At 33.7% G+C, this 14,358-nt stretch overlaps 1 protein-coding gene across 2 annotated transcripts in view; it reads left to right on the top strand.

The window, feature by feature from the left end:
- Nucleotides 1–14,358, top strand: part of LOC137924914 (MAP/microtubule affinity-regulating kinase 3-like) — a 214,709-nt gene that overhangs the window by 41,823 nt on the left and 158,528 nt on the right. The window contains exon 1 of one of the 2 annotated variants that reach the window (XM_068768319.1): nucleotides 5,065–5,320. The exons of the other annotated variant lie outside the window; for it this stretch is intronic. The gene's annotated coding sequence lies outside the window, so the exon portion shown is untranslated. Of the gene's footprint in view, nucleotides 1–5,064; nucleotides 5,321–14,358 lie in introns of those variants that run through there. 2 annotated transcript variants of the gene reach the window in all.

The raw sequence follows: 14,358 nt of genomic DNA, 5'->3' as shown, positions 1-14,358 counted from the left end.
TTTATTTACTGTAAAGGCCAAAAACACATATTTAAAAAAATTATGCCATAAATTTACTTGTAATTATGTATGACAATTTACGACTACTTGTTCATTTTTAGTCAGTTTATGCTTATGTAATTGTTATATCCAATATACCAGCATTTCGTTATCTAACAATTATTGGTAACTTCTTAACATCGGATATCAAAGTAAGTAAATAAATGATACAAATTTAACCAATATGCATACCACAAAAAAGAAATAAAAAAATGATAGAAAGCCCATTATGAAAATAACTTCTGTGTAAACAGTTCATACTAAATATGTGTTACAAAAGGTTGTACGCAACATATTGTATACTGTTAAAATTTGCTGCGAATCGAATCAGAAATGATGAGATCCACGGAAAAACTTAAGTCACCGATATAGCACATCGTCCATGCAACCGACGAAAGGTATAGGACCGAGAGTTTCTAAAATGGTGACCACGAGCCGGTAGACGCGATGTGGTCAGGCCTCCCACTAGGCGAAATTATAAAATAATTGAAACTTTTAACTATAATGAAATTAGTTGAATTAAAAAAAATTTAGAGTAGGCTGGAGGTGATGTTTAAAAACAGTAAGGTTTTTATGAACATTGTCGAAACTGAGCAACACCCACAGGTATACCTTTTTAGTCAATAGTTTCGTCTGAAACAGTTTCGTTAGACTGGTAGAATAACCTTGCCTGATCTAGTTTTGCTGTATTATTCTTCTATTTTCAAATGGCTTAGTTCATATTTTTATATAAAACTGGACTGTATGGAGTGTACCTTGCCGGCTACAGTAGTCATGGTCACGCAGCTGTCGTTATTTTCAAGGATTGTTCTTAATGATGTAGTCCGTGACCGTGCGAATGTATTAATTTATATGCTCTTACCAAGGCTCACTCATATTGCAGTATAAAGTCGTCCCATAAAATGTTACACATTATCTCTTAACATAAAAGATAATGAAAGTCAAGTTACATTTTACGTGTACTGTAATTCATCATTGAATATTTTATTAATGACTTGTATTACATTTAAAAAGAAGTCCGTCTTTTGCTAAGGGGTTTTATGTTACTTTTTACTTTGTGTAGTACACACGTAGCAATGCTACAGAGATTTATCCTTTCTTGAAACACCCTTTTTTATTTTTTTTATTTTTAAAATTTCTAAATGCGATTTCCCTACAAGTAACTTCTATCTGTAAGTTCGGCATTTTACAAATATTATTTACGGACCATTATGACCGCTCACTTTCTATGTTCTTTTGCTATAAGACGATGATCTTTTGCTATGAGACGATGTTTCCTTACTTCACTTCGGGTTTCTGTGACAATCGTGGCTAAGCACGAGATTTCTCAACGAGACTTTCTCTCGAATCAGGATTGAGGAGGCCACGAGCTTGTAATGGTAGCGTAAGACCACAAGGTAGACAGACAATCTCGCTAAGGTCGTCGGAAGGCCGCTTTACGCAGACCACCGCCAACCGGTCCTATTGGAAATTTTTTGGGAGAAGCATAAGTCTAGAAATGAACGTCCTACTAAAGAAATGATGATGAATATTGAAATTTTGGGATTGTAATCAAAATTATATATTAGGAGAAACGGACACTAACTTTTTGATAAAGTTTCTTTTTAATCGTTTCTTTGAACTACACGGTGTATGAATTTGATGTGGATGTGTGTGGAATCTGTTCATTACTGTTCCAATGAGATATATTAATATTGACGAGCACAGATTTGTACTTTCTGATAATATGTCGTTATATGTTCACTATATCGCTTAATAACCGTGGCATCAAAGCTAATGAAGCCACGGGCGTACTATCGATTAATATCAGTAGTGGTAGTGTAGAGCGGCTCTTTAGTTGTACCTTCAGTACCCTCGTCGTGTTAGTTAACGTTATCAACGTATATCGTAAAGAATGTTTATAATATTAGAATAAAAGCATTCCATTATTTAATTGGCTTCTCTATTATACCACTTATAAAAAAAATTGTTGGTGGTTTTAATGCAATAAATAATTTGTTATCGAAGTTTATTTGAAGCTTTCTCCGTGATAAGGTGCGTATTAAATTTTACCGGTTCATTGAGCAACAGTCAGTTAGTTCCGCCTAAGGCGTGGTCTGAACCCGTTCGCAGTTCAATTTGCGCACCCTCCCTCTCTACGCGGTGCGGGTTCGACGCCCCGTTCGAATTGGATGGAAATTTTTTTTTCTATTAGCGCCGATCGCGCCGGTACAATTGCCAGCGAACTCTTTAATGAGTATGTTTTTTATTTGTTTGGTGAATGGTGATATTAAGTATATTTATGTAGCGGAACATGAATAAAATTAATGTTATTCGAAAGTATTTTTTTATTCATTTTTTTAATAAAAATAAAAATTCAAAAGACTTATTGGCGTGTGTACGACTTGCAAAAAGTGTTAAATAGATTAAATAAGTTGCAACAACCTGTTAAAACAAAATCATACGTAATGGAATGAATTAAATATTACAAAGTTTTTTAATTAGGATAACATTAACATTAAAATATCACATGAATTGAAGCATAAATAGTAATCAACAAAATTATTGCATTGCAGTTCATTTTAAGTAGCAGAAGCAAAAGTTCATTGTAAGTTATTATAACATAACGTATATTTTTGATCGAAATTTTCAAATGACGCAGTCTCAGATTCCGATATTGTACCTCTTAAAACATTTTAAATCTAAAACCAAACATCCTGTATAAGGTGTAGATGGCAGGTCCTTAATCGCAAGATTCATCGAAGTAATTATAAATGTGACGCAAACGAGTAAACATTTTTTTAAAGGGTGTCAATAGTGTATGGAATGAAAGAGCAGGTGCGACGTGCGAATGGTAGGTATTATTGTGGTGTTTCAAGAATGTATTTTTAAATACTGTATTACGACGTTTTGTTACGATGAGTATGTGTCCTTTCAGTTACTGTCAGGGTACACCTGGCACAATTTGTAAATGTACAGAAAGAATAACTGCAAGGATCATCATCATTATGTCAACCGTTAGAAGCCCATTGCATAGCCTTCCCCCAAAGTACACCACTTTGATCAGTTTCGCGCTATCAGCACCAACTACTCACCCTCCGTCAAGGCTCCCGGTCGCCACTCCTTCCCGATCCAACGGCAAGGATCGTGAATGGAATAAATAAAGTAGGATATTACTAATTCATTTGAATAAATTAAGAAATTCTTAAATTTTTGTGGGCTATAATATTATTTTTATGTGATGTTTAGAATAGAAATATTATTTACCATATAATGATATATTGACTGCGTTTCCGTGTGAAGAATTGCGTTTTGTAAAATTTTAATTTAGCACGGAAATATTGAACATGAATATTTAGTCGCAAATAGATCGCGTGCGATTATTGTGTACTGTGTAATAGATGTGTATATCGGCTTGTGGAATTTACTGTAAACAGGAACATATTTATTTGCAATTTGTTCACATTATTTTTTTGTAAGGTTTGAAAATAGCAGTTCTATATATTTTTTTACGTAATCCTACATATGAAACTATGAGTAATTATCATACAAGTTAGACTACCTGATTGTTGCCTGTATAAGTAAAAATAAGAAAACGATTTGTGACAAAGAAATGTTCTAATTTGAAGAGATGTCAGCAAAAAACTAACACCGTACTTTTAACTAAAACATTTTATCAAGGAAATTAAAATATACGTATTAAAATATATATTGGTTGCGACAGCACAACAAAGGATGTTAACCATGTCAGAGCATAGATCTATTTCAATATCGCTCAAGAGCGGCGACTGTCATCTGCACATAGAAGGCGCTTCAAACCCCAGAGTCTAGTTTATTAGTTAAGCGTATTGTGGAAATCTTTAAATTTAAATTCGAAGCAAAATAATTTAATTTTTGATCATCATCATTATTTCAGCCAAAGGATGCCCATTGCTTGACTAATCCATCCCAATATATTTTCAATAGGACTGGTTGTGAGAGGCCTGCATCTAGTTTTTTTTATAGTTTTTAAAAATTGCAATGAACAGATAACGTCTTATAGAAGTAAGGGTTGGGTCAACCTATACTGCTCGTGTAGGTGGACCAAATCTAAGGAAATTGATATCGGATCACAGTTTTACTTAGTTAGTTAATATGACCGCAGCTTATTTTCTACCTGCTATGATAAAGCTGTTATCTGAATGTTTATTATGAAAATCTGAATATCATCCAAATTAAAATGTGATATAAAACGGACCTAATTAACACCAGTTTCTTGTTTTTATAAGTACGTAGCTTGTCCCTCGCCCACTTCGTGTTGCTCTTATTGCTTTTTGTGGGTCTAATTGCGTAAAATTCATTCTCTGTTATTTCTAACCTGATAAAGAAAAATATTCTAGGCAAGATTTATATCTATAAAAGCTTTACTTTAAAAATTGTCCCTTTTACCTCCCTTACGGGTAAAAAACTATTCGCCTAAATAAATGTTCCCACAAAGTTCAAGTCTCTGAAGGCCTATGGTACCAGATCGCGATGAGCCCAATATGTATGTGGGATAAATGGTCTAAATGGATAAATGGTTTAAATGACCTCTTGCCTTCAATAGGTAACCTCAAACATTACAATTTCATTCGTAATTACAATATAACTTCTTACTTATTACTTTTACAATTGTGTTTAGCTGGTAAGAATGTTAAATAGTAAACAAATAGCGTTACTATATCCTGCCATTTTCATGCCTGTGATAATAAAAATAATAATTAAAAAAATCCGTTTATGGACTTTGCTCCCTTTGCTCATGTTCTCGAAAATTTGTAACAGACGTTAAAGCAGTTTGGTGATAATTTTGGGTTACTCGTAAACGTGCTGATCCGCTGTCATTCTTATCGACTTATTTGTAGATGACATTGGAGCCCACGGAATAAAATATTAATCTTGCTTTGACTCGAGAGAATTGTAATATTAAAATGAGTATGTTTGTAAATTTATCCTTTTGCACTTGGATGCACACGCAAGTTTTAAACACGGAGGCAGTGTTTGATGGAGCAGCGGCGCCTCACGGGCCGCGCGCGGGCTGCGGCAGTCGCTTGCTGCCGCGCCGCTGTGCTGCACGTTCCACAAACGAAATTCACATTTCGAATCGCACGTGCCGTTCGACCCGGTGTTTGAGTGATTTGTTTGTGCCAGTGCTGTGCCTCTATCGGTCTCTACAGAGATTGCATTCAGAGTGCCAGTGTTGCGTGCCTTACCAATATATTAACGAAACGCTGAATAAAAATTCACGTGTTTCGTACTCTTATTGTTTTCAAGTCGGACTGGTTTGGTTTGTACCCATTTGTTAATGAATAATTTATTCTTCTGATTCGATGTTTATGTTAATTCGTATTTTCGTGCTGCAACTATGCGTAGATAATTTAATCGCGTACGTCGCTAATTCAAATTGTTATAGAACACGCTGTTTTGTAAACTTTACATCATATACATTATATTACAAGAAAACATTTTAGGCGTACCGATAAAAACCTTATAAAAATATTATTCAACGACGTTTAATTATTTTAGTTGTAATTTTCCACTTAAAAAACTTTCTTCCAAGGAAAACAAATACTATCTTAAAAATCATATGATCATATATCATATTGATAACTAAGTATTGTACAAATTATATTTTACAATTGTCCTGCGGTTCTGCAAAGTAATATTAAAGTTTATATTTAGAAACATATTTACATTTCATAGCAATGATGACATGTCACAGATAAAACAACATACTAATATTAGTTTAACAAGATATTGGAACTGTTATCGTGAGAGCATACATAAAAAGATATTTATATCATTTTACCACCATATCACGATTTCCGCGGGGAGTCGGAAGTGGACGCTTCAGGAGAATCCAATGACTAGAATCTCAAAGAGGATAGGATGTTACTGGGTGTAAATATTCCGTATATCAGATCTGCAACAAAGAACAAAGTGTCAAAGTCTTGTTCCCGCTGTTGTAGTAAGATGGATATAATGACAATAGCCTATTCATTGCTCACTCTAGCTATATTCTCTACATTTGTTTTCAAACGGGTGAACAATGTCTATTCCGAACCATATATTTCTCTGTTTGATTGTCATCTTAATTAAATACAAAGAAGCCTATGATTTGCGGAAGCCTTTTGAAGTAGTCTAATGCGTAATATAACTACGGTAAATGGTTTAAGTAGGGGGTACCTCGCAAAATTTGCGTTGTCCAACAGAAGTAATTCTTGAAAGAAATTCATTAGTTAAGAATTTTCTATATGTATATTTCCACTTATGAAACGACTTATCACATTATCTCTGAAACTATTTGGCTCAGAGACTTAAAATTTAGTAGCAAGCTCCTAGGGTGTTTGAGGTGGCGTTCATTAAAAAATTGCATATTTTTAAACTTCCTCAGAATATTTTTTTTAGCATGTGAAACTTTACGAATGATAGATTTTTTTGAAATGACACCCACCCAAAATGTATTGCAGTTTACGCGAAGCAGTTACTTAAATGTATTTCGTAATTCTAGCATAGTGTGGAAGCAATTACAATTTTTTATCTTAAGTTAAAATTTCGTTTTTGTGCAAATGTAAAACGGTTGATATTTTTTCTAATAATTGCGAAGCTTGTACCATTCGGAGCTAGAAAAACTAACAAGACGTCTATATGGAGTAGGCAATATGGCGGATTGATAGCGTCCGTTGAGTTGAATGTATAATAGACGGTTGGCCGGTTATGGTGGCCATAGGACGGCGTGCACGTGTCTTGATTTAATTGGCCACGAGCGAGTATGTGTCTCTCCGCCCGACATTAGTAGTAGTTTTGTATTTATAAGTACTTTGTTTGGACTAAGCGCTAACAACGTTCCGTGGATGTAATCACAATGCATATTGAAAACGGACAGACTTCTATGTTTCATATATTTTTGTAAATCCGTCAGAGTATAGTTTATATTTTAAAAAATCTCATTAGAGTACGTACTTGTAAGCCTTTAAGACTACATAAATTGGAATGAGGTGGAAGCTATCTTTCAGATGTTCAATATAAAAAGTAATGTGCATTAAAACTATAAAGCAAATATAGACTAATAAATACATTAATATAATTTTAGATCATAATAATATGTTATTAAATTTGTTTTTATATTCAAAATTGTGAGTTATATTAATATAAGCCACAAAACGATATTTTCTCCCTAATATTTAGTACCGATAAAAATGATTGAATGTAAAACAGAAAAATATTTGATTTTCGAAATTGCAATTGTAAAATTTCCCCATCGTTCACGAGCACTCTTCGCTTCGGTCTCATTTAAGCCGTTCACATTCAAAGCCGCTTTGAATTTCCAATACAGTTCGACTTTTCAAAGGCTGAAACCTGTTTATTTTTACGACAACATCGAGTTCATCTTTAATTTCATAAGCGTATTACAAAAGTATCACGTGCTTACCCTGCGGTTTAGGAATTTGTTTGGACTCGCCACTAACGGCGTTCCGTGGATGTATTCTTAGTATTTACGATATTCTGTTTGTAGGTATTCTTTTAATTGCTTTTAATAAATAATAACAAGATTATTGACATGACACTGCCGTGTTTATTATTAATTAGAAAATAACTTCTGTGTTACAACTACTCTATAATTACTTCGTAATTGTTCTAATATCATAAGCTGTATTAATTATTACGACATTTTGAACCCACTATATATTTATTACCTAAAAAATGACAAAAAAAAAAACACGACAAAAGGACCTTTGCTAACTTTGAGAACTATGGAATTTGTGTGGGATCACAAAAATTCTAGAAAAATTCAGGTGACAGGCGTGGCATAGAAAGGTTAGGAAAAAACCTTGTATATTGACTTCAATAGTTGAAACTTCTTAATGGTTTAGTCACTTAAAGAACAGACGATAAATCTCTTTACTGTTTTCATAGTTAAAATGTAGTAATTAACACGTCAGGTTATCATAAAAATTTCAGAAAAATGACTGAAAAGAAAAGTCCTGTTCAGCAGCGTCTTCAGTTCGAGCGAGTTTTAGGTCGACCGCGAGGTCGCTCGGAGCTTTTGTCTTTCGGAAAATGAGCTTTTTTAGTACACCCCCTAGTTTTTAAAGGCGAATGGCTAATGAGACCGTCTGTTTTGATTGAAAACGCTGACAGCATTATCGAGATGTAACATTGCATGTAATAACTTTTCTTAGGAAAATCTATAATATTTTACGACTTGCCAGAGCGCTTTAACTAAATGAGGTAAAATAACATCGTGTATAATGTAATAAAATGCTATTGCTAGGTATTGAGTAAAAGCCCAAGTAGAGGTTCTCTCTTGCGAGTCATTTGAATTTAGTCACTCCATGGAGAATCAGTCGAAGCGATTCATGAGCTTGGCGGCTTCCATTCCGATGAAATTGTAAAATGTAGCAACCTGAACTGAAGCTCCCAGGGGGGAGCCCTTAGAGTTGTCAGGTAAGACGCCCTCTTGTCCCTGCCACCTCGAATCTGAGAAATCCTTCAGCAGTTGTGAAAGCTCAAAAGAAAAAGCTTTTGCTTGTAGCCTTCGAGTAATAATTTCAAAAGGAACTTACCTTCAAATGATCATTATACTACGAAAGGTTTTTTAAATAGAGGAAACTAATTACAGTCAGGTGACTGCGTTTGTTGTCCAAACATGTCACATTCTGTTCGACCTCACAAGATCGTAGTTTTTCCTTGATCACGTGAAAATGCTTTGTTGCTTGAAAATTAAGGAATTATATGTCTTATTTAAATTATTGACATTAAATTCTATTAAGCATTTGTAGCCACTTTCAACAAAAATGTTTTTCATTCATTTCGTAAAATGTTTTTCATAACGTTTTTTGCGTCGTATCTCTTATTACGGAGGAACTTCTTATCATTAAGAAAGTCACGAGACCGCAGCCTCGTGCACTGGTTTGATCACGCTTGATACCATCGTAGACGAAGCAAAATACACCGTTGAAGACCGAAACAGATGGGGCGTAACATAGAGCGTGAAAAACTTTCCAAGAAGAGTCGATATTATAACATAATTAAATACGATCTAGTACAGGCACGTTATTGTATCTGTGATGCTTTCACACACGTGGCCTTCTAGTCATCTGCTCCAATAGGTGGTCCAGTAGAGTAAGTCTATAAGGTAATGCCTATAATGTACGAAGTGAAAATAAAAATGAATATAACAAAAAAAGTGTAATTGCCTTTTCGTGTAATTGGCTTTACTAAACTTCTTAATAAAGAATTCTCTGAAAAGGACCAAGGTAAAAGTTAATAGAGACGTTAACTTGATGAAAGTTAATTAAATGATCAAATTTCAAATAAGTCAATTTGTTGCAAAGAGAAGGTGTTCGCTTTAAAGGGGATAACTTATAAATTACCTCAGTGTTGTAAAATTAATCTTCTTTGTCTATCGCTTCTTCATTGCTGTCTATAAATGACTGATATAAAATATGAATAGTAACATAGGCCAATTTTCTTGGTGATATTTATTGATGCCTGACATCGGAATAGTTATCGGTTTAGTATTTTTAAGGCAAGTCGAGACCCAGAGGCCTGGTATCGCGATCTAAGATCTCGATGGTGTATCAATCCTAACTACTACCGAACTTTCGAGATTCGCTACCTTAAAAGAGGTTTTAGGCTAAGCACCTTCTGTGTTCTGCAACCTTCAACAAGTGCAGTTTGCAAATGCTACTTAAGAAGCCGTGTGTGTCACATATCATAAAGTGAAAACTTTAATTTTGTTATTTAAGTAAATTATATTATGATAGCATTAGTTACATTTATTATAACCTGGTGTTAATTCTTAAAGAACTTGAAACATTAAGATGTTTCGTTTGGCGAGTTCGTAGTAGATACTACGTGCCTCCACGGCGTTGTACGTATTGTTAGTTATTACATTTATTATGAATCGATTCGACCTTAGTGCAAACATGTACGTATACAAATAAATTTGCAACTTTATCTCTGGCGTCATTGTTGAATTTTAATTCAGCCAACGCGCGCGCCGTCTTGTGTAGGACGCAATTATGTATGCATCTAGTGTTGCCCGACCATAAATATTGATATATCGATGAAAAATACTTTGAACTTATAATCAATCATAAATTCTTAGGGTCTTTGGCCTTATTATAATTTAATTAAAATAGATGTTACAATTGCAATTGTGTTGAGGTCTTGCCTTAATACTAATATTTAATACCGATATAATTATTTCCGTTTTGAATTATGAATCCGACTTAAGATGATTTTTATAATGACATGTAAATAATTAGAATAATAAAATGAATAATCCCACTGCTGGAATACTCAGATACCGAATTGTTTAACGATTAATTTCATTGGAGGGTGCGGCATAGATCTGCGACGTAAGGCACAGTGTAAATGATACACAGATTTTTGCAAACTATGAACTTAGTGTCTTTGTGAGAAAATCGACAGATCATCCAAATAAGACTGATGTCACATCCACCCGAGTAGATATAAATTGAGAAATTAGGAAAGAGGTGTATTTTTTTAATTTCCTAGCTCGCCGATTCCGAACTTTTGAGCCCTGAGTACGACGGTGTACAAACAATATAGGCTGACAGCGCCCAACAACAACCAAAAATAGCTACATTCACTAGCAATATGTCCACGAGGTGTGTCCCAAAGTGGAAGCATTTGACCCTTTCGAAATTAGTTATTGACAACAATCGATAGCCTCGATATTTATATTTTGATTTCCTTACTTAACAGCCATCGACAATTCAACGCGCTTTGCATTTAATTTACTCTGTGGCAATACGACGAAGAAGGATGTCACGCTGTCAGATGTTGACATACTGCTTATCTTTATTTATACAAATTAATTAAAATTACGCTGTGGTTTCTTCTAAATAGACATATATGGTGTTACAGAAAATTTCGCGTATTTCATAATTGTTTCTTATTTTGCTATTGGCCTCAAAAAGATTGTTTATACGAATAAAAAATCTACCATATACTCGTCCATATTCACACGTCCAGCTCTGTGCGTTAATATAAAAATTATTTCTTGTGTACATATTGTAAGGTCGATCAAGGAAATTTCCTTATTTATTATGATCATGTATAAACATAGCTTAGTGATGATGTAATTCTGCGTTATCATTATAATATGTTAATCTAAAACTCTATACCATTTTGTGTTGTATTTAAATTTTGCAATAAAGACTTAAATGCTGAGATGAAGATCAATATTATATGTAGCAATTTGGCTTCGACCTCTCCGTCGCAGGTGAAATATTTGTTACGGCACGAGTCTTCCGTAAATATTTGTGTCGAGACCTTTTCACCTTTGTGCTCTCGATTGCTTTATCTGTGTGCTTTGATTATAACATGAAATAATAATTGAATCGTTAATTATTTTGTTTAATAATATCATTTCAACGTTAGGACGTAAACTGCTGGACATCGGCCCCCTTGTTGATTCTCTATGGGACTTATTAGAAGCGGACTATCCAGCGTCTTCCGACGACCTCCATCATGTCGACCATCCACATTGTGATCGGACGTCTTAGGCTGTGCAAGTCGGTCCGTGGTCTTCATATATTTTGTCATCAAAGTTGATTTTTATGTGCTACGTTTAGTAAGAGAGTGCCAACTTAGCGTATGCTATATAGTTGGCAATAAAAATACACTATAGAGCATATTACACATTTATAAGGGTACATACCGCAAGTCCGCCATATTATATATCAGAGCACACGATAGTCTGGTACAGTGTGGGCAAATTGTATTTTGAAGCATACCCATGAACGTTTTTACTACGAGATGTGCGTAAAAATAAAGGTGGTTCAATATTTCGTCCACTTAATTGTGAAAAATGCCATGTCCCTCGACTTAATTGAAGAGTCGGCGGGGCGGTTGCCGAAAATAAAATGGTTATCAAAATTGACGTCCATGGTAATACACGTGGTTGGCGGATGAAAATTTGCGATTGGTAAATTATTTAAGCGTAAGTTAAAAGTGAGTGGGAAAAATGTAAGGCTCAGGTCTGTCGTTTATGTTATACGGAGAAACGGTAGTCAAAAGCTTTGCTGTCACAAATACTCGAAAATTGTTAATAATGGTTTGACACTGTCGTAATTTCCGCCGCTTCTTAACAGTCCTACGGTTGAAATTTGGATTATTTTCGTAACATTGTAAATAAAAATATTAAGTCTGTGAAATTATATAATATACAAATATTATATAATTTCACTGAGTTAATATTTTGAAATGTTTTGAATGAAATTATATAATACAAAAAAATATTATATAATTTCATCAATTGAATGAAGACATTTAGCATCTACATTTTAAGGTTAGATCAACTGACGTTCCTGTAACTTCAACGTCTATTTTTTTAACTAAACCCTTTTGTTCGAACTTTGATTATTAAGCCATTGACAGAAGTCAATTAATTTCGAGCTTGTCTTCCTTTTCGACGTTTCATTTGAGACCGCAAGTGATCCGCGCTAACCGACGCGAATACCAACGGAAATGAAGATTAATAACTTCACATAATGGCTCCACTGAAAGTAAGAATAGTATGGAAATTAACCGCGTAATAAACGAGTTTTGGAATTTTAAAGAATTTCAATGGCGAAGTTCCATCTTTTCTAAACTTAACAGATGATAAAAAGTAGTTTCTTATTACGGTATGGAGTCAACTAACGAATAGTACGTAGAACTATAGACCTCGTAGTCGTAAGCGTTTTGCATCCCAACTTATATTTGCAAAAGAACGATAATTAGTGGACTCCGTTAAGCCCAGCTTACGCGTTTATTGTTCATTGTTTCTATATTTCAATAGACTTAAAATATTAAAGATATTTATTTTTATTCATGTGATAAATAATATAGTACTATTGTCATATTTACTTGCAGATATTAACTAAATTATACAAAATTTAATCAGCAATTTTTCGTTTGTCACCAGAAAACCTGAAGTGCGAAATGTTTACTGAATTACTTAATTTAATTTCATGACTTTAACAGAAAAATAATAACAATTGAGTGTATTCGTCGACGGCCTTTTGAAAGATAGCTTTCAATAATTTTGTTACATTTCTAATTTTAGTATATATGCGATTTATTTATGCTTAAGGATAATAGAGTCTGTCAAAGCAATATCTTCTGTTTCTAAAAATACTTAAATTAAAAATAAACGTGATGGTCTTTATTAATGTTCAGACTTTGATTTATTTTGTTTGTAGTTTGTTGTACAAATATTTAGAGAATCTTGTCATGTTAGCAGGTTAAGTTTACATTTATACTTGTGAAATTAGTGCGTTTGTTAGCAATATGTTATACAAAATATATTATGTTTATGTATTTTTAATAAAACTATTATTAGTCTGTAAGCTTAAGAGATAATGAATAAATAGTAAAAGTACTAAGTTTCACAACGTGTGCGTAAATAACGTATTTCATAACGTAAGGTGGTGGTCTGTACAATTTGTGAATAAATGTACTTAAGCGACGTCAGTACATAGATTTGAAATGAAAAACACGCGGATATTTTTGCATGAAAGGTTGTTATTATTTAGAAACGCATTACGGAATGTTATATATCGTGACATCCGAGGAGGCGCTCCGTTCGCATCCGTACATCCGGGTGAATTATTAATCTCTGAAAACGTAGCCGGTTGCAGCTACATTCGTATAAGTACGGCGGGCCTCTCCGTTGCTATTGATTTTTCCCTCGGATGCTGTAGTCGCGAGTGCCGTCTGATACGGCGTTACTGTTGCCTCGTCTGATCTTTGTATTCTTAGGTTTTGCTTTGTACCGATGTCTTGGGTGTTTTTGTTTGTGGAAGATTGCGAAAATGTACATACAATATAGTCGGTGTAAAATCTTTAAAGTGGCGAACGTATAACTCATTTATTAGTAAAAAGCTTTGGGGCTTTTACATCTATTTACAATCAAACTTTATATAACGATCGTCAGATAATTCATTTTAACGTGTAATAAAAATTTTGTAAACAAACTAAATCTGTAATATATTATTTCCAAAACCTTTGATTTTTGGATAGTTTATAGATATTAGAATAGAAATTGGGTTTTTGTATTGCCATGAACAGTGAAAAAAAATTAAAATTATTGATAATTTTGTTTAATGGATTGGTCACGTATTCTTAAAACGTATCTTACGTATATATATAATGTGTAATTTTTTATTGCAGAGAATTGATGATGATATGTAAAGGTTACTTATGAGCATTATAATGTCTATGAATTTCTTAGTAGTAAGATGAAAAACGCAAGCTCTCAGGCGATTTAAATAAAGATCTTTTAATCATGATTCTGAGTAATAATAT

The sequence above is a fragment of the Battus philenor genome, unplaced genomic scaffold (assembly GCF_028537555.1).
Source record: "Battus philenor isolate CCGP_79_NKW_IND1 unplaced genomic scaffold, ilBatPhil1.0.hap1 SCAF_25, whole genome shotgun sequence".
NCBI lineage: Eukaryota > Metazoa > Arthropoda > Insecta > Lepidoptera > Papilionidae > Battus > Battus philenor.
The sequence above is the reverse complement of the archived record's forward strand: the minus strand, read 5'-3'. Positions and strand labels throughout refer to the sequence as shown.